The sequence below is a fragment of the Musca domestica genome, unplaced genomic scaffold, assembly GCF_030504385.1.
Source record: "Musca domestica strain aabys unplaced genomic scaffold, Musca_domestica.polishedcontigs.V.1.1 5, whole genome shotgun sequence".
In the NCBI taxonomy this organism is placed as follows: domain Eukaryota; kingdom Metazoa; phylum Arthropoda; class Insecta; order Diptera; family Muscidae; genus Musca; species Musca domestica.
In genome coordinates, this window is record NW_026712346.1 from 9,314,955 (window position 1) to 9,336,299 (window position 21,345).

The window sequence follows — 21,345 nt, forward strand, 5'->3', positions numbered from 1 at the left end:
GACGCTCTAGTCAATTTCTCTCCAAACTTTTCTGTGCTACGGGATGAAGACTTTGACATCTATTCGCTTGAGATTCAAGGAAGTGAAGCGAAAGAACTTTGGAGTAAGGTGAAACAGCCCCTATTCTTTTTAATCATATGCACAGTTTGTATATGTGTGCGTATTGTTTCAAATTAAAAAAAATTTTTTGAAATTATTTCAATTTTAGATGCAACAAAAATACATATTTTCCTCGTTTATGGGCAACAAAATGCATTATTTTGGGATGAAACAACTTTGACCCTCTATTTTGGATTAATCTTTGTGGAGAACCCCATTGTTGCGTATTTATTATTTTATTTCACACTATAAAACTCCGGTATAAGGTTGCAAGTTCCTATCTCTTAGTTTTGTGTATTCAATGAATTTACAAATATAAATTTTTACAATGAGATGATGTCAAATGAATAATTTTTATCACTCAATGATAGCTTGACTCATAGCCTCAATTCGCCTCCGTGTGATATAGATGTGTTCAATGGTGACTTTCTTTCGTGGACCACCTTTAGGGATTTCTTCTCACCTGTCTACATTAACAATTTTCGCTTGAGCGAAATTGAAAAACTATGTCACCTTCTTAAGAAAGGGAGTGGCGAAGCTCGAGGTATAGTCTCTAAGATGCATAAAAGTATCAATTTAGCCTGGAAAGCATTGAAAGAAGCATATGATACTGTGCGTATTACGGTAAATAATTAGTTAAAGGTTCTATTCGATCTTACAGTTCTTGAAAATGAGTCAAGTTCATTTTTGAAAAATGTTCAGCGTGGAATTAATAGTTGTGTTTCCGCTATGACTATTTATTTGTTGCGTGTCAATCGAGGGATCCAATACTGGCATTTTTGATCTGAACAATTTTTTTGGGCATTACTACAATTTCCACTCAAGTCACTGGTTTTTGTGTTAATCAAACAGTTTCAGTATTGTCGAGGAAGCTGTGTTCGTTTGGTATTTCTTCATCCATAGATAGTTCACTACTTATGAAAATTACAGCGTTAGTAGTTTCTACCATTTCTGGAAATATTCTATCTTTTGGGTTAGTACTGAATTGTCTTCTAGGTTGCCAAATCTACGTTTGGCTGACACCCAATTATTCGACTGTCGACCAGTTGATATGTTATTAGGTGTATCCTAAAATTCCTTTACAGGGAATATTATCTAATATTTTGGGTTCTTTAATTGGGTACTGAATGAGGTTCCAAAGCACTCAATCTTGTCCCCTGCTGACAAATATGTGAAGAAAATTATAAAAATACAATTAGAAGGGATTCTAATGGCATATATATATTCACTCTTCCAATAAAACCAGAATTATTTGGTTAACCTTATCTTGGCCATTCTAGAGCAAATTTTCTACGACAATTCATTCGAAATGAGGCTTCTCTGCTTAGAAAAACAAATATTAAGCAAATATATGATGGAATGGGTAGGGAATATATAGAATTAGATCATATGAGAACAGTACCAAACCTTTCCGCAAAATCAACGGTTTGCTATTTGTCGCACCATGCAGTAATTAATTCAGAGAAACAAATTACCAAATTACGTGTGGTTTTTATATGCCTCTAATAAAACTTTAAATGGTAAGAGCTTCAATGATGTGTTCTATGTTGGTCCGACCCACCAAATAAATTTAGTTCTACTCATACAGAGATGGAGAGTATTCAAATATGTATTGAATTGCGACATTACTCATATGTATCGCTAAATTTTAGTAGATTCAGCACAAGCGCCTTATCAGCGTGTTCATTTCCTGGGTCCTCCCAACAATGCTATTCAAGATTTTGAGCTGAAAACAGTGACTTTTAGAGGAAATTGTGCTCCCTAAATGGCTATTCGTACTTTGTTCAGTTAGCAGATGACACCGAAGATAAATTTTCTCTTGCAGCGCATAACCTGCGAAAATGCATAGCTTATAAACCGTGCATCTTTCCAGAAATCAATTAATAGGTGTCCTATCTTCAGCTTAATTTGAGTTGCGGGAATGGACTTCTGCTGCCCGTTCTATACTAGAATCCCTTCCGACTGAACACCTAATAGACACTAAACTTCTAGATTTTGTTGAAGCCAGCAGTTCTAAGCCTCCCGGCATTCGTTGGAATACTTAATTAGATGTATTTTATTTTCATTTAAAACCACTTGCTAGAAAAATACAAAAGCTAAAGGAGAAGTTGTTTCTACTATTGCCAAATTATTTGATCCCACTGGGTTGTTATAATTGACGCATTTGGTTAGATCACATCGATTGGGATGATTTTTTCCGTCTACGACAGAGGGTATATTACATTTCTACACATTTGTTGTCCTGTAAAGCTAAAGTAGCTTCTATCAAGTCGATTTATCTTCCACATGTAGTGGTGCGGTCTTAGCCTCTGAACTCCTCAAAGTCACTATTGAGATTGATATTAGATTTTCAAAAACTTACTTTTGTACTGATTCTACGATCTTCTATCTTGGTTAAAGAAAATTCCTTTATCAACCTTTGTTGCGAATAGGGACTCTAAGATACAGATAATATAGGTCGGAATGTTTGGCATGACTCAATAAGGAAGGTTGCTAGACTTCCAGGAAACTAGGAAGATTCAGCTCTGTACTGGAGTTTCATTCTGTCAAATAGACTTTTATTTTTTCACAAAATGTTTATATTGCGGAAAATCCACAAAACATGAAAGGAATATTGAGGTTTCACCACAAAATTGAAATTAAGATAGAGAGACAATATTGTTTTATCCCAAAATTATACATTTTGTTACCAGTTAACGTGGAAAATATGCATTTCTGTTGTCTTTAAGTTTTCTTTTTTATTTTATTCTTTTTTATTCAAAACAATACACACACATATACAAACTGTGTATATGTTTTGACAGAATAGGGGCACCAAAAGAAAAAAATGGTACTGTTTCATGGGCTTATTTGATTTGAAAAGTCGGGGATTTACGTCCCCTGAATTGGCTTCTTCACAAATTTGATGGTACGAGCCACATTGCATCCGTTAAACTGTTATGAGTGGAGGTTACGGGACTTGTTCGCTCTTGATACGGATGTAGAAATTCAAACATTTTGTTGATATTTTAGACAATTTTTCATCGTTAAATAAAGATTTACGGGTTGTCCCATGCATTTTTAGATTTTTTACAAAATACATCCTTCTTCTACTTGTCAAAATATTGTTCAAGGACAATATCGTTCGAGCTTCGAACTGGAAAATATTTAATTAGGCTCAAAAAGCGTATTATGCCGAAGAATATTGTTTTTTTTATCTAACAATGTTCCTTCAATTCAAAAGGTTCGATTTTGCCCTTGAAACCAGGTGTAATGAGACTAAATGGTCGTTTAGTTCGATCACCTACTCTCTCATACTGAGAACGCCATCCTATTTTGCTTCCCTATAACAGTAAATTTGCTCGTATTCTTGTTAAAAAAAAGCATTTAATTTCCATCCACGGTGGAAATAATGGACAGTGAATTCTGGATTTACAGATAAACTTCATTCATTCGCAAAGTAATTAGTAATGGTAATCCTTGCATTTTAGAAAAGAAAAATGCTTGTACACATATTATGGCTGCTCTTCCTTCGAAACGAACAACCATAATGCGACCATTTGCCACTATATGTGTCGATTTTGATGGTCCTTTTGACGGATGTCCTAAGACTGCATTTTCTGACAACGGCGGCACTTTATTGCTGCTTCTCGAGAATTAGAGCGTGAATTCAAAATAGTTGTTCTTTGGACCATTAAGAGCTTTCGTGGAAGTTCATCCCGTCTGATGCCCCACACATGAGCGATCTTTGGTAAGCGGTGAAACGCGATAGGCAAACGCATGATTTAGTAGTAAGTCGACAAGATCTCCAACATCGTGAAAATTAGGTCGTGTCATTAATGTTTATCCCGGTACAGACGGGATTGTCTCCGATGTAAAAACATGAAATGGCAATGTGAGGCGTCCGGTGGTTAAGCTGGTTGCATTGACCAACTAGCTTTTTGTTTCCTCGCCATTTTTTTTATCGCAGCATGGAACATTAAAACAAGATGGTCGCTACTCTTCCTGACTATGAAGAAGATGCCCCCACGTCAGATTAGGACAGAGATTTCGAGGAAATGGTTGTTCCCTATTTTTGCACTGGTACCAAAGTTGAAGCTGCTGCTACCTATACACGGCCGGTGTGTCTCCTGCGTCAACTACTCCTGTACAAGCAATTACACCAGGTGGATGGACGCTCCGACGTCAAAGACCCAGTGGCGACGCAGAAATCAACTGTGGGCTCTACAGGTTCCAGTAAGCACCATGTCCGGCAATGTGGGCGATTGAAGAGATTCAACCTGGAGAAGAGTATCCGAACAGTGACCAAGCCTTGTGATGTTCCAATTGTTTGGACTCGGACCACTTACTTCATGGTTCCCGTAAAGATCCAGGCTGCAAGCAATGCAAGGCAAGCATCACACACTTCTCCATCCTTCTGCCCAACTTCCCCAACAAAAAATAGTAACAGTAAAAATAATAATACAAAGTATTTCATCCGCTTTATTGTCGCATGTAACTACGTTACATAGCCAGGCAATTCAACCTATTATCACAATAGGGCTAACTATCGTCGCTTAATTGGTCTCCGACTGCCACTAAATGCAATCCCAATCAGGACAGGCCGGTTTGCCCAATTCACACTGGCCTCGACCTTCGACTCCACCCAACGATTGCCGTCCGTGGCCGTCATAACCACTCCTAAATGCATATAGAGATATGGGGTATTAAGGGAGCTAAGTAATAAATGGAGACGTCTGGGCACTGAAAAAGGGTGTAAACATAGTATAAAGTATGTTCAGCCATGACCAGATTAGGGGGAATTAGAAGTGTTTGTTGGTAGAATTAACCCATGCAAGCCAGGATAGCCTCCTTCACCATCGGAGGCCAACACCGGGAAAGTTTGCCACACTTAAAATAATGAAGAAGTCAGCCAAATAGGACAGCATTGGCCGATTGTAATGGCGGCTTCATATATCCACATGTGGTAAATAACATCTGCAAAGAGAAAAGTAAAATATTGTGATTAATAATCAAATAAAAACGTTTGTGGGCATGTAGCCTACAATTTCATTTTATCTTTATTTTCGGTGAGGCAACACCATTGTTTCGCACATCAAACAACACGAAATCCAACCAAATATGTGATTTTAATGTACATATAAAATAGTACAATGAACGATCAAACCAATTTTGGAATTGAAAATATTCAAATATTGATTCTAATTATAATATTTGGGTCATGCATTATAAAGAAATATGGCGCGTTAAAGTAAATTATTTTCCTAACGTTTTACACAATGCTTTGAAGGCTAAAGAAGCTACATGTATATATTAGCTGACTTAAGTTGTTGGTACAGAAGCAGTTTGAAGTCTTCGCATAATATATTTTGTGACATATCATAAAGGGATGCCAGAGTCGCACTCCAATCCCGTCGGCATTACCCTTTATCATTAATACCACTAGCCATGATGCCAAGATGCTTATGTTCGCACACCTTTAGATCACATCGGTGGCCCGTTGTTTTAGTTTAGAAAGATCTTGTCTACATTCATGCCACATTTGTCCGTGATCAGAATTTGTATATTATACTGCCAAACTTGATTCTAGGCGCGGATAGGCTGACCACTAACAAAAGTCTTTGTAAAACAAAACAATAAAATCAATGTAGGGCTATGATACCATAGGATTTTAATTTTTATTTTCTTGGCTTAATATGTCAACTTTATTTGTTTATGTGTGTATTTTTTTAACAATAAAAAATTGTTCAGAAAATATTCAAAATCGGGTGTTTTCAAAATGCTTATTGCAACGTATGCATCGACAAAATCTACAGTTTTTGTACCGCGTTATTTGCCAGATATTAGCCCATAGATTGTTGGCAATAATCGCCTTGTGGCATTCCACAACGAGGGGATCATCGCTGGCAGAGCAGATTAACTGCTTCACACTCTGCACGGTTAACGAGGATGCCCCCAACCGAATAAGTGGGGAGTGTCACAGTTCGCCAGACTTGGAAAATGACACCCGGTCTGATAAATGACGTGACTTGGCAACCCGTCATTTCTCTTGGCTCAGACCATCTCCCGATAATAGCCTCTATAAGCAGGTCGCTCGATTTCATAACCTCTGAACGCCGCACTTTTCTTAACCTTGGGAAAGCTCACTGGTCAGAGTTCAGAGAATTTACCTTCAGAGAATTGCTCAACCCTTCTGATCTTGGGGTAGCAGAAAGGATTTTCCGAAACATCATCAGAGCTGCAGCCGCTCGCTATATACCTACTGGTTGAATACCAAATATAGGACCAAACTTCCTAGCAGAGGCAGCGGTATTAGCAAATGAGTGTAATGATCTCCGTCATACCAACCCTACTGAACCTAGAATCAATGATTTGACAGTGGAAGTCAAGCGGTTGGTACATTAGCATAAAAGAAAAAAGTGGCTAGACCATCTGAAGTGTTGCAACATTGGAACCGATATGAATAAGCTGTGAGCAACGGTTAAGTCGCTCTCGAACCCTGAAAAAAAGGATTATAGGACGTCAGTCACTTTTAACGCGTAACGGTGACTGATCCGAAGAGGTGCGCTGAGTATTTTAACCGACAATTTGTCGAGCACTCCGATAGCGACAGGGCGAAGCGACACAGTTTACGATGGGTGATGTTACAAATGTCATCGGGAACGCTAAGCCGTCCAAAGCGTTGGGCCCAGACGGAATCTTAATGGTAATGCTTAAACAGCTGGATACGCCCGGAGTCGAGTACCTAACGGAAGTTTTCAACTTGTCGCTAGCCACACACATAGTTCCCGAAGCCTGGAAAATGGACCATACTGTTTGAGGACGTGCAGAGAACAACCCTCCGGTCAAGTTTGAAACGTTGGATAATGAATTTAAGTGAGGTCGCCTTTCGCACGGAACAAGAAGTCCAAAGCCTGTTGAGTAAAACAGGGAGCTCCCCAAGGTGGGGTTATATCTCCGGAACTGTTTAACCTCTACCTTTCCGGAATTCCTCGCCCTCTAGACGGCATTGAGATCGTAACATATGCGGATGATTGTACGATCATGGCGTCGGGCCCAGTGGTCGATGACATATGTGAAAGGCTGAAACCCCATCTCGCGGAACTTGCCGCATACTTCCACGCGAGGAATATGAAAATATCCGCCACGAAATCAACGGCCACACTCTTTACCACATAGTCTGCGGAGATGAGAACCAGCTGAATTTTCAGGTCGAGATGAATCTAATACCGACCACGAACTACCCCAAGATTCTTGGGGTCACGTTCGACAACATGTTCAAGTCGTCCGCGTAAGCCACAGCTATATGCGACAAGATGAAAAGTAGGAACAAGGTCCTCAAGGCGCTAGCCGGCAGCTCTTGGGGTGCGGACAAAGAAACCTTGTTGACCTCTTATAACGCGATAGGTCGGTCTGTGGTCAGCTATGCGACTCCAGTGTGGTGTGCGAATACTAGTGCTACGCAGTGGAAGCACATCCAGACCTGCCAGAACTCTGCCCTGAGAACTCCAACAGGATGCCTCCTCATGACACCAGTGGACCATCGACATGAGGAGGCGAAAGTCCTTCCTCTATGTCAGCATAAGTATATGCTTTCGTTGCAGTACCTGCATTGGTGTTACCGAGAGAGTCATCGCAACCATCATATGGTGGATATAAATCCCCCCAACCCAGGCGTGTAGGAAGGACATTCACGATCTAGAGAGGGAGATCCAACGCTATAAGAGAGAACATCTAGATCAAGAAGCCTATTAGGCAGGTCTGAGTGGCATTAATACCAATGAAGTCGCAGATGCTATCAGCAGTTACAGGATAAATGCCGTCCACGGAGTCCACCCCCATTCATTCCAGCTGAAGAACGTCAGCAGACAGACAAACCAGGGTAGTTTTGGCGCAATTACATCCAGGTTGGTGTAGTCGTCACAATCGTATTGGGCACGAATTGATGAAGATGTGCCCAACTCACTCCAGAACATCTCTGGCTACAGCCCATTAAAGTAGCCGAATTTGTAATCCTGGAGCTGGGACCAGATTAGCAGAACCCAAACACTCACATGTACTACTGCTACAACAACAAGCAGTGTTTGGCGAATAGGCAATAGAGGGGAACAGTTGGAACAGTTGAATAAATTGTTGATCTGTGGTGTAGGCAGGTAGATCGGCCCTTGGAATAATATTTGTTGTTATTGTTGAGATCAACACAAATTATAACATTTTATAACAGTTATGATTATTCAAAATTTTAATCCTCTATAGGGAGGTACTTAAGACAGCGAGCCGATATTGTCCATTTTCCAATCTGACCTTACATTGAAAAAATACTAGGACTTGCAAAGTCGGAAGAAAATTCTATGATCTATATATAAAAGAATAGCGAAATAACTGACTGAAAATTAATGTCTAGAAGAAACGGCAAATGATCTCTCAACAAAGCAGTAAAAGTGGATTATTACAATATTGAAGCACAAGAAAATGCACGCTATGATAGCAAGTTAATTGAAGATATAAATAAAACGTAATCACTCGTGGGGATGTTATGATTTATTTAATTATTGTTAAGAATCTACTATTTCCTTTATAAATTAAAAACTAGTGAGATTTAAACACAATATATTGACAAATACTAAAAATTGATAATATTTGGGGAGCAATTTAGTGGACTGCAATTTAAGTTACCCCGAAGTAGGGCGATTTTAGAGCGATTAGTGTAGCGTATCCGAGAATAAAAAACACATTTTCAATTTTTCCGAAATCTCACACAAGAAAAAAGCACTGAGCTTACGTACCTTGTTTATTGGTGACGATGATTTGAGCAAATTGGTGGTGTAAAATGATGCGCTGAGATGCAGGGAGGAAAAAAGGCACGATGTTGATGGACAAATTATATAACTTATACAGGTTTAAAATTGTATATATCAATATCAAAGAACATCTGGAGAAGTACAAATCTTTACATTTGTTTTAATGTTAATCCATACAATTTAACCTACACCATTGAAAATATATCCTATCTTTCTGAAGTAAATAAGCTTGTTTCTCCGAATTAAGAGTAATAAATAATTTAACATCATTTGTGTAAACTAATAATTTCGGAACACACTATAGAACATTAATCGATTTAGATGTGATCTATCTTGTAAGATGATACCTATTTGGCTATATTGTATTAAAGCCCATATAATTGAGTTTATATATTAGGTGTTTATGGCTCAAATCAGTATAGCGTCAGTTTGATTACGCTTAACAAAACTTTTTTTTTACTATTGAAGTAAATTGAATTTGTTGTAGTTGAGAAATCACTATAAAAACCATGCGGATATGAACTCAGTAAGGATTATATTTTCAAACAGTTTTGGGATGGCACTTAATTTTGCAATGCATTTATACTTTGAGACATTTATTAGACTTGCGTACTTGTGCAAAGGTGTTATATTACACTTTTTCCAGAAAGCAGGAAATTTACCAAATTTAAATGAATAGTTAAACAGTTGAGTTAAAAAGAAAGCTAATGTGGCTGAACAATACATGAGAATTATATTGGGTATGCGGTCCGGCCCTGAACTTTTAATTGACTTTAAACTAGGTAAACTATTGGATACATCTTGATATTGCACAAAAGGCATACAAATTGACGAAAATTATTAGCAGTATTTTTAATGCTGAATTTTAATATTGAGGGCTTTGAAGAAAGGAGGATTTCTTTTAATATTAACAAAATCATAGAAGGATTCATGATTTAATTTTTAATTATATTTAATCTTGTTGGTTAAGATTATACGACCTACGAGGCTCTGTTCTATTTAGACCTAGCAACAGAGCAATTCGTACAATCTATAGATAGGGCTGTAGTGGCATTCTCTAACTTATTTTTGATTTATCGACAAAAATCGGTAACATAGAAACCCAAAATGTTGATATAAAAAAGAAGTTAAACAACATTGGTATATACAGGTAGGACTCAGCGATCACTCTGATTTTGTCGCTACTTTACCAAAAAGTTTCGTTAATTCCCAAAATTACAAGCATTTAAATTTTACCGACTTTTGTCTGTAACTAAAAAACAGTTAGAGGATTACACTACTGATTTTCAATATTTTCGAAAAAAGAAATTGTTAGAATTGTCTATACTTGATAACTCAGGCGTTGTTCATTTATTACAACTGTTGGAACAGTTTATTACAACAGTTGAATCTAATATAAATCAAATCAAAAATATATAATCAACTGCACACACAGAGGGCTAGTTTATGTAGGAGATAAGGATATTAAGTTTTTGAAAATTAGTTTCGTTATAATTACAAAAGTTTAAAATAAAACGGACTGACTATCTTCAATTACATAATCGTGTATCATGGAAATACATAAATGTCATGATGTACATTTTCAGAGGTGCCTATCGGAGGAATTCTGCATATTTCAAAATGTTGAGTTACATTTAAAAATGGTAAATCGAGAATTCTGTCATGGGAATTCCTCACACTGTATATATACAGGGTGAGATGAATATCTACTTAATTCTCCACACAGAATTTACTGAACAAAATTATTTCTTTGTTCCATTTGTTTAATTCTGCGTATTTAATTCTGGGAGAGAACAACGTGATTGAAATTGCAATGAGAATATAGCACTACCCAATGTAACACGGTTTGGTGGGTTTAAAAAACGACACCGCCCAGTTTTACAACCAAGTACAATTCTGAAACAGGATACATTGATATTATTTGTTATAGAAATCTACGACAATGGACTACATAATTCTTATAGGTTTGAAATATAACTTCATAACTTTCACAGTATAAATGAGAATATTATAAAACGGACTGACTATCTTCAATTACATAATCGTGCATCATGGAAATACATAAATGTTATGATGTATATTTTCAGAGGTGCCTATCGGAGGAATTCTGCATATTTCAAAATGTTGAGTTACATTTAAAAATGGTAAATCGAGAATTCTGTCATGGGAATTCCTCACACTGTATATATACAGGGTGAGATGAATATCTACTTAATTCTCCACACAGAATTTACTGAACAAAATTATTTCTTTGTTCCATTTGTTCGACAATGTACGACAATGGACTACATAATTCTTATAGGTTTGAAATATAACTTCATAACTTTCACAGTATAAATGAGAATATTACCACTTTTTACGAAGTTGCACCAGAGTAAAAGCGAAGAATTTAACAAAAGCCCATAGATATTTGTCTTTCCAGAGCATACACTGTGAACTAGACTGTACAAGATTGAGACGAAAATATGATCGAGAAACTTAATTTTTGCGTCTACAAGGTATCCTAATGGCAGTCAACTGATTTTATTGAACAGGAGAAAAATACTAGCTTATTGATGTTTGTGTTTGAAAATAATTTAGAACAGTGAACATTATTTCCTGTTGGTAAATTCAATAAATGATCCATTAATAAGAATAATCAACTAATTGTCAGAATTATATCTTCTTCAATATCTATAAAAAAAAGGAAAAAATTTGGATGTTTGCAATTTATGGACTCGAAAACCGCGGAACATATTTACATATATGTATACATATATGTATATTCCAACATCGGCTGAAAGCAACATAGACTATATACATTTTTGAAATTCCACTTGGAACTGGAGATATAGCATCAGAATCGGAGTTACCCCCAAAAATATAGATTTTATGTGCACATATCTATTGATCGATTACAGATACAGTCTCCAAATTTTGGAAAGCGTAACAGAATATGGAAGTAAATGATTTTGGCTAAATTATATTGAAAGCGGTGCAGATTGGGATATATAGTTCCCATATATATTTTCGACCGATTTCATGTATTTGATGCATCGAATACGCTGTGTATATCAAATATCAATGAAATTATAAATATGCATATATATATATATATATATATATATATATATATATATATATATATATATATATATATATATATATATCCGTTACCAACAAACAACAATTCATTTTTATATATATAGATATATATATATATATATATATATATATATATATTTATTTATATATGTATAGGTTTATTTTATATATATATAGGTACATATATATATATATAATTATATATATATATATATATATATATATATATATATATATATATATATATATATATATATATATATATACATATATATATATATATATATATATATATATATATATATATATATATATATATATATATAATTATATATATATATGTACCTATATATATATAAAATAAACCTATACATATATAAATAAATATATATATATATATATATATATATATATATATATATATATATATATATATATATCTATATATATAAAAATCAATTGTTGTTTGTTGGTAACGGAATCAGTTGAAAACGGCTGGACCGATTTGCATAATTTTTTGTACAAACGTTCGTCATACCCCGAGTTAGGTTTTTAAAGAAAAAATATTGACCACGCCTCCTTTTACGCCCACTATTACGATTTATCTAAAATCTTTATATTTGCCAAAATAGTGAAGATATCGGTTTGAGAATTATTACACGAGATGCTGTTGGCTTTCCATCCAACCCTAAGTACTTAAAGACCGCCGGTCTGATTTTAACGATTTAGACAAATTCGGAATTGCCTCTTGGCAGAAAAGAATAAAATCCAAAAAAATCGCGTAAAAATGTTAAATTTGAACATTTTCATTTTGACTTTTAAAATGTACAATAGTAATGTTTTATATTGCATATTTTTTTTCCATTTTGACTTACTATTTTCGAATGTACCTTTGTAGTGTTTTTTTTTTTGAACTCTAATATGATGTGTAGATTTATTTGGGTAGTATAAAGCCACAACGGATAAAACTGTTATTTATAGATTTTATTCGTAATACCCAATAAATACATAAAATCTATAAATAACAATTTTATCCGTTGTCGCTTTATATGAAAATTCTAAAATCGGGAAAAATCGACAATTTTTCAATGGAATCGAATTTCAAAATAATAGTACATTCTACCGACAAACTGCGTAACGACCTTTAAAAATTTGCCGCAAAAAAAAATCAGCGAACCAGTTGAAGATTCATTTCTTTTTTTCTATATTGAAGTGTACATTTTTTTATTGGTTTGAATTCTGAATGAATAATAATAAAAATGAAATGAGGGCGCAAAACGATGTTAAATGCCTTTTACGCCCACTATTACGATTTATCTAAAATCTTTATATTTGCCAAAATAGTGAAGATATCGGTTTGAGAATTATTACACGAGATGCTGTTGGCTTTCCATCCAACCCTAAGTACTTAAAGACCGCCGGTCTGATTTTAACGATTTAGACAAATTCGGAATTGCCTCTTGGCAGAAAAGAATAAAATCCAAAAAAATCGCGTAAAAATGTGAAATTTGAACATTTTCATTTTGACTTTTAAAATGTACAATAGTAATGTTTTATATTGCATATTTTTTTTCCATTTTGACTTACTATTTTCGAATGTACCTTTGTAGTGTTTTTTTTTTTTTTTGAACTCTAATATGATGTGTAGGTTTATTTGGGTAGTATAAAGCCACAACGGATAAATCTGTTATTTATAGATTTTATGTATTTATTCGTAATACCCAATAAATACATAAAATCTATAAATAACAATTTTATCCGTTGTCGCTTTATATGAAAATTCTAAAATCGGGAAAAATCGACAATTTTTCAATGGAATCGAATTTCAAAATAATAGTACATTCTACCGACAAACTGCGTAACGACCTTTAAAAATTTGCCGCAAAAAAAAAAATCAGCGAACCAGTTGAAGATTCATTTCTTTTTTTCTATATTGAAGTGTACATTTTTTTATTGGTTTGAATTCTGAATGAATAATAATGAAAATGAAATGAGGGCGCAAAACGATGTTAAATGCTTTCTACTCCAGGACCTACATCGTGCTTCAGCCGGAAGATGCGAACACATTTAAACAAACAAAAATGACCGAAGAAGCGTTATGGGGTTAATTTCAAAAAGTGGACCTGCTTCTTTCATATGACAATAAATTGTCAAATGAGAACACAAAATGCAAAATACATTGGGACTGCAGTCAAATACCGACTATAAAGAACGCAAAATAGAAATTCTACCTAAACATTCAAGATACCTTTAATCGCTTTGCCAGGTCATGATATGGGTCATAACCCCCGATAACGAAACAACCCGATTTCAAGTATATTCTACATTTTAACCATATTTTTCGTACTAATTTTAGCTTATGTTGATAATTTAAGAAGAAATCATCTTTTCAAAATATTATAACGTTTTGGTATCACCATCATATGATTTAAGGTATTTTCGCGGTCTTGGCCACTTTTTTCATTTTTGGCTCTTATTTGACATCTTTGTTTCTAAGGGGGAAGAAAACCTCTTCTTATAAAATTTTTATTTTTCGGAAAAGTGCGCATCTTAGTCTTGAGGCTACCTGGGGTAAAAAACCCTGAGGTAGAAAATCATCTTACAGATTATTATCCTCATAGGAATTTATTTAAGTATAGTCCCCACATTAGTATACCCCCAAGTCCACTTTCCCAACCAATGTGTGGTCAGAAAAGAAAATTTGGTATTCTATTGAATTTGTAACCCCCAAGAGAATATTGCTTGGAAACGTAGATTTGGGATGTACGTCTATAGAAATAAACTCCGAAATGTCAATCTGGGACTCATTTAGTCGGAAATTGTGGCAGAATCATGAAAAAAAAATACGAAATTATAAAGTAACTTTATTGGATCTCCACCGCACAATTTAAATGACAAACAATTAATGCCCATCTAATCGGCAATCGGAGCAAAAGAGTAATTTTTTGGCTATTCTGACAACATTCTGCCTTCAAGTATGAGGTGGACAAAATTGAATACTACGCAGTACGGGATTTTAAAAGTTGGAAATACAAATTTCAAATTATAGCTCATTTGAATGCTTTTTACAGTATCAAAAATTGAGCTGAATTTTCACATGGGGCTATTATAGATGTTCTTTATCATATAGGTATTTAACACTCAAAATGAGGCCTATAGCTAAAAAATAAGATCAGGCTATTCAAAATATCTAAAACCGATGGTAATTATAATTTTTGCCATGAATATTAATTTATATTTAGTCATGGAATCATTACTCATAATCAAGTCATTACTTATAATCAAAATTGGAGTAATTATAATGGAGTCATTATTTATAATCAAAATTGTGCCGCCTACATAAGTCTGATCTGTGATTTATGATGCTTTAAAGACTAAAAGTACGGGCCGGCAACGCGGACCGGGCCAGCTAGTATATATATTATATATATATATATATATATATATATATATATATATATATATATATATATATATATATATATATATATATATATATATATATATATATATATATATATATATATATATATATATATATATGTATCTATATCTATATATATCTATATCTATATATATCTATATCTATATATCTATATCTATATAGATCCACAATATCGTATATCCCCCATATATCGGCACCTTCCGGTATTACTTATTTTAAAGATTTTAACTGAATTTTTAATGGGATTTATTTTTTTGAAAATTTTCTAGTTAGTTTCAAATGGTGGAGTGTATTCAAAAATTCGGCCCGGCCGAACGTACTGCTTTTTTACTTGTTCATACTAATTTCGAGTAATGTTGGTAATTTGAGAAGAAACCATTCTTGCAAAAATGATCACGTTTTGATGTAACCATCATATGCTTTAAGCTATTTTGTTTTATTTATGTGGCATCTTTGTTTTTAAGGGAGTAGAAAACCTCTTCCCATAAAATTTTCAATTTTCGCAGTAGAGCCCATCTTGGTCTTGACTAAGTTCATCAATTGATTTTGCTAAACAATTGTATTTATGCTACCCTTTGGTAGATAACCATCTTACAAATAACTGTTCACTTCCGCATTTATTTAAGTATCGTCCCCACATCAGTATACCCATGCCCACTTTCCCCACTAATGTGTGGTCAGAAAAGAAAATTGTGTATTCTATTACGAATATTAGAAACTTTTTTTTAATTGAATCACTGAATTATGCTATGATGAAAAGTATGATCTTTATGGGGTCTCCAACGCACAATTTAATTAAAAAAACATTGATTCCCATCTTACAGTAATGGATGTAAAAGAGTAATTATCTTTCACTATTCTGAAATCATTCTGCTCTCAATTATGCGGTAGACAAAACTAAATATCACGCAGCACTTTATTCTAAACATTGGAATTTTAAATTATTTAATTTGAATGGAAAATGTTGCTAAGTTCTTTACAATACCAACAATTGGGCCGGGTTTTCACCTGGGGCTATTATAGATATTTTACATCTACACCTGGAGGGTATATTAAGTTCGTCATTCCGTTCGAAATAATCATAATCAAAGTGTATATATTCTTGATCAGCGTAAAATTCTAAGTATATATATATATATATATATATATATATATATATATATGTATATATATATATATATATATATATATATATATATATATATATATATATATATATATACTTAGAATTTTACGCTGATCAAGAATATATACACTTTCATTATGATTATTTCGAACGGAATGACGAACTTAATATACCCTCCATACTATGTATGTTGGAGGGTATAAAAATATGCATAAAATGTAATATATATTTGAAATCGGGTTGTACCCTTGTGCGGGGGTTATGGCCAAATTAGATATAATTTGAAATTCCAATGTTTAGAATAAAGTGCTGCGTGGTATTTAGTTTTGTCTACCGCATAATTGAGAGCAGAATGATTTCAGAATTGTGAGAGATAATTACTCTTTTACATCCATTACCGTAAGATGGGAATCAATGTTTTTTTAATTAAATTGTGCGTTGGAGACCCCATAAAGATCATACTTTTCATCATAGTATAATTCAGTGACAATTAAAAAAAGTTTCTAATATTCGTAATAGAATACACAATTTTCTTTTCTGACCACACATTAGTGGGGAAAGTGGGCATGGGTATACTGATGTGGGGACGATACTTAAATAAATGCGGAAGTGAACAGTTATTTGTAAGATGGTTATCTACCAAAGGGTAGCATAAATACAATTGTTTAGCAAAATCAATTGATGAACTTAGTCAAGACCAAGATGGGCCCTACTGCGAAAATTGAAAATTTTATGGGAAGAGGTTTTCTACTCCCTTAGAAACAAAGATGCCACATAAATAAAACAAAATAGCTTAAAGCATATGATGGTTACATCAAAACGTGATCATTTTTGCAAGAATGGTTTGGAACTTTGAATACCCTCCACCATTTGAAACTAATTAGAAAATTTTCAAAAAAATAAATTCCATTAAAAATTCAGTTAAAATCTTTAAAATACCTAATACGTGAAGGTGCCGATATATGGGGGATATACGATATTGTGGATCTATATAGACAATCTATATCTGGGGGTAAAGTACTCACAAACAACTCCTTGTGTAGAATTTCAGACAATTCCGTTGAAAAATGTTTAGCCACATTTTTCAATATCATAAAATCATCAAAATACAGAATATCGAGGGGTACCGATATATGGGGGATATACGATATCGTGGACCTATATAGACAATTCTCTTTCAGGGGGTAAAGTACTCATAAGGAATCTGGCAACTCTTGTCGTGTTTAGTTGTGTTTTATTTGTGTCAAAATAGTGATAAAATAATTTTAGATATATTATTATTTATTGTTCTTTTTGTGCAGTGAAATACTATCAGTTCTTACTAATATAGTCGAAATTATACGTGCATTGTGAAGTTCAGTGTTTTAATACGGTATTTTACAAAATAATTAAAACAAATTGTGACTGTTTTTGCGCCTTCCCACTTTTTGTTTTACTTTTGCTGTTTACGTCTGTTTCGTTTTTTTATATTTACAATCTAAAGCATACTTTGAGGCATTAGAATAATTTTTTGAAGTTTTGCACAATGGCCTGTTTATACAAAAATTTTAAAATTACTAATGAAAATGAACGCTTTATTACTTGTTGGCTATGTGAAAATCATGGTCACTTTAAATGTGCGGGGTTTACTGATAGACAATTTGATGTAATAACCGATAGAAAAAATGGACTTCGCTGGGCGTGCATAAATTGTAGGTCCTTGGAGGTTGATTTTAACCGTCTATTTAAGGAGTCTAAAGTCGAAATTGCAAACATGAAGAAAGATTTTGAATCTGTTTACTCTCGCTTAAACTATTTTGAAAATATGTATAATAAATTTGAGTATCCTGATGGTTCGCCCAAAAGAAAAAAATCTTCAGCTATTTTTTCTGGTAATAACTTAATATCGCTAAATTCACCAGTTGTTGTCCCGCTACAAAATAATACTGACAATTTATCTTCAGACAACCATCTGGCGCCTCCGTTGCAATTTGCATCTTCGCCATCCAGCAGGTCATCACCGGCTGTTTCTAATACAAGTGAAAGTCGGAGTACTCAGATCGAAACCTTATCTTTTGAAGCTCCATCTAATGTCCAGCAAAATCCACATCATTTGCACAGCGTCCCCCCCATTTTTGTAAGTGATTATACGTCAAATCCTACAGCACATCCACCAATGCAATGTGCTTCTCTTCCTTCTAGTAGCCTAATTGTAGTTCCTCCTAGAAAAAGCGTATTTATATCTAGATTGCATCCTAGTACTACAATAAATAATATAAGTGATTATGTTAAATCTAAAATATATAATCTTGAAGAAAATGATTTTAAAATTTTTAAGTTTAATTCCTCCTCTGCTCGTGAAATTTCATCGTTTAAGCTTGTTGTTGTTTCCATATTTGATACTATTATTAATAGTTCATTCTGGCCCGATGACATTTTAGTAAAACAGTTTGTATTCAGAGAAAAGCGTAACGCACTTAATCCTGTCCGTACTTCTAACGCTATGCAAGCTTCAAAAAACTAATAGAATCTGATTCTTTACAAATGTTATACCAAAATGTCAGAGATCTTAACTCAAAACTTCGTCAAACTTATTTAAAATCTTTTGGTTCTGATTTTAAAGTCTTTATATTTATTGTGTCTACTATTTTATTTATATGTGTCTACTATTATATCGTGGTAAATTTATTGCTTTAACTTGTTCCTACATTCCTCCAAATTCAGACTTTGAAATATACATTAAGCACTCAAAGCTTCTGAAGGATGTTTCATGTTTAAAGTCAGCAAATTTTGATCTTATTTGTCTTGGTGATTTCAACTTACCAAGTATATCGTGGATCCCTAAACAAAATTCCATAGACTATATTCCTGAAACAAAATTCCTAAACAAAATTCCATAGACTATATTCCTGTATCGTCTGCAGGCTCAGTTAGTAGAATGGACGAATTCTGGGAAGCTATATTTGACCAAGGACTTTTCCAAATAAATAATGTTTTTAATGTCAAGAATAGAATTTTAGATTTAGTATTCTCCACAACCGTTAACCTTTCATTATGTAGATGTGCACCGTTTGTCGAACCGGAGGATAATTATCGCCCAAACCTCAATATAACTCTTGATCTTAAAACTCAAATAACATCCAAACCACTCAATAAAAATATATCCTTTAACTTTTCCAAAATTAACATTGATTTGTTACGTACTACTCTTTCCAATACAATATGGCGTCTCGAAGGTGATATTGATTATTGTATTTCCGATTTTTATAATATCTTAAATGAAGCCTTTAAACTAACAGTCCCTAGTTCAAATTACGCGCCAAATGGAGGCTCGCCATGGTTTACTCCATATTTAAGACGTTTACGTAATAACAAAAGTAAACTTTTTAAGAAATTTAAAAAATTTAACTCATCCTTAAACTACTCCAAAGCTCGAAATAAGTATAATACTGAAAATTTAAAATGTTATTCGGTATATCTACAAAGAATTAGAAATAGTTTTCAACGCAACCCAAAAAACTTCTATAATTTCGTGAATTCTAAAAGAAAAGTCCATGAATTTCCTAGCTGTATGAAATTCGGCAGCACAGAGGCTACCGATGATTCTAATATTGCAAACATGTTCGCAGATTTTTTTCAGAACAGCTATTCAACATTTACATCCACTAGCAATTACAGCTTTAACATACGGGAGAAGAGGTTTTAAATGGTTTAAAAACTTTAAAAAGTTCGATCTCCCCAGGTCCAGACGGAGTACTGGCAAACGTTCTTAAATTATGTGCAATTGAATTATACATACCACTTACGAAATTATTTAATTACTCTTTATCTTTAGGCTACTTTCCTTATTTTTGGAGATCTAGTTATATAATTCCTCTCCATAAAACTGATAGTCGTTGCAATATTGAAAATTATAGAGGTATTGCTAAGCTTGGCGCAATACCTAAACTTTTTGAATTTTTGGTTTCGCGTAGGCTAACACACTTTGTGGCTCCAATTTTTTCACCGTGTCAACACGGTTTCATCAGAGGTAGGTCAACTTTGACTAATCTTATGGAATTAACATGCTATGTTCATAATGGTTTTGTTAATAAATTTCAAACTGATGTAATTTATACCGATTTTAGTAAAGCTTTTGACACTGTCGTACATAGTTTATTACTCCACAAGCTAGATTTAATGGGTTTCCCTACATTATTGTTAGAGTGGATTTTATCATACCTTGAAAACCGTACTCAAAAGGTGTCTTTCACAAATACCATCTCAAAAAATATTCTAGTCCATTCTGGTGTTCCCCAGGGAAGCCATTTAGGGCCATTACTATTCGTTCTCTATCTCAATGATCTTACGTCAGTTGTAAGGTTTTCCAAAATTCTAATGTTTGCAGATGATGTTAAGCTGTTCATTAATCTCGATTCTCTCAATAGCTCATTACAAAATTCTAATGTTTGCAGATGATGTTAAGCTGTTCATTAATCTCGATTCTCTCAATAGCTCATTACATTTACAACATGATCTACATTCCATTGTAAATTGGTGTGGTATAAATGGCATGTCACATTATTCAGATCTAGACATATTCAATCTGATTACTTCGTAGGTTCATACAAATTGGAGAATGTAGACTCATTTATTGATCTTGGTGTTATTTTGGACAATAAACTTCGTTTTAACTTACACATTGAATCTAGCGTTAATAAAGCAAAGTCTCTTCTAGGTTTCATTAAGCGCTGGTCTAAAAAGTTTGAAGACCATAACGTAACTAAACGCTTGTTTACTAGTCTAGTTAGACCTACATTAGAGTATGGTTGCGTGTTGTGGAGTTAATTTTA

The 21,345-nt window shown here is 33.9% G+C and overlaps 1 protein-coding gene across 1 annotated transcript in view; it reads right to left on the reverse strand.

Moving 5' to 3' along the window:
* Positions 1 to 4,534: 4,534 nt before the first annotated feature.
* The window catches only part of LOC131805046 (uncharacterized), a 142,680-nt gene continuing 125,869 nt past the window's right edge, over positions 4,535 to 21,345 (reverse strand). Inside the window, exon 3 of the mRNA XM_059128283.1 lies at positions 4,535 to 5,055. The gene's annotated coding sequence lies outside the window, so the exon portion shown is untranslated. The remainder of the gene's footprint in view (positions 5,056 to 21,345) is intronic.